Source organism: Periophthalmus magnuspinnatus, chromosome 15, assembly GCF_009829125.3.
Source record: "Periophthalmus magnuspinnatus isolate fPerMag1 chromosome 15, fPerMag1.2.pri, whole genome shotgun sequence".
NCBI classification, from domain to species: Eukaryota; Metazoa; Chordata; class Actinopteri; order Gobiiformes; family Gobiidae; genus Periophthalmus; species Periophthalmus magnuspinnatus.
The window spans coordinates 10,221,208-10,222,088 of record NC_047140.1 but is presented as its reverse complement, the minus strand read 5'-3'; the positions used below and the strand labels follow the sequence as shown (position 1 = coordinate 10,222,088).

Below are 881 nucleotides of genomic sequence, written 5' to 3'. Positions count from 1 at the left end.
TCTAAGGGGCGTTCTACTGTGTGTCCGATCCTCTGTGAACCAGGACTGAACTATAATTAACAAGGACTAAACGAAAGAACTGAAATGGGACTGAACCAGGAATGAACCAAGACTTACACCCTGACTAAACAAGGACTAAACCAGAGGACAAAACCAGGACTGAATCAGGATCAAACCAGGATTCAGCCAGGGCCAAACAAGGTTCAGGATTAAAGCAGGACTGGACCAGGACTAAGAAAGGACCTAACCAAGACTGAACAGAAACTGGTATTTTGGGATCTAGTTCAGTCTTACAATTTTCTCATTTATGTTGAACAAAGTCTAAGCTGGTGTGGACCAGTCTAACGTCCAGCGTGGACAGGTCTGATGTCTGTCGTGAACTGGTCTGGCGTGGATGGGTCTGACGTCTGGTGTGAATATGAGATTTTAAAGGGAAGTTTGAAGGGAATCTGTGATGTATTTATTATCTGTCATATTTTTAATAAAGTCTCTATTCTTGACTGGCTGTTGCATCATATGTTAAGGAAGTGAATTCTGTTAAAAGTATAAGTCTTCCAAACGTTTACACCAAGTACCACTAGAACTTAGACTGGACTAAACCAGGTCTAAAGTGGGGCAAAGCTAGGTCTACAGTAGGACTGCGTCTTATACTTGTTCTGATACAGCTCAAGATCATTCTACAGTGATTCAGAAAAGGTTCATTTCTGTTCTGTCAATGGGACTTTGTTAGTATCAATACTTGCTCAAATGAGTATGGAGTATTGGTTAGTATCTGATATCCGATACTTTTGTTAACCCTAGTATGGGTGTATGCATGTTTTAACTATAGCACAGTTTGCATTACAACTCACTCACATATTACAATAATTCAAATTAGAAAC

The 881-nt window shown here is 40.0% G+C and overlaps 1 protein-coding gene across 2 annotated transcripts in view; it reads left to right on the top strand.

Annotated features, from left to right (window-relative positions):
- The window catches only part of rasgrp3 (RAS guanyl releasing protein 3 (calcium and DAG-regulated)), a 13,493-nt gene extending 13,208 nt beyond the window's left edge, over positions 1-285 (top strand). The window contains exon 16 of one of the 2 annotated variants that reach the window (XM_055227422.1): positions 1-285. This exon is cut by the window's left edge and continues 65 nt beyond it. The gene's annotated coding sequence lies outside the window, so the exon portion shown is untranslated. The other variant, XM_033980152.2, reaches the window with a different exon arrangement.
- The last annotated feature ends 596 nt before the right edge of the window (positions 286-881 follow it).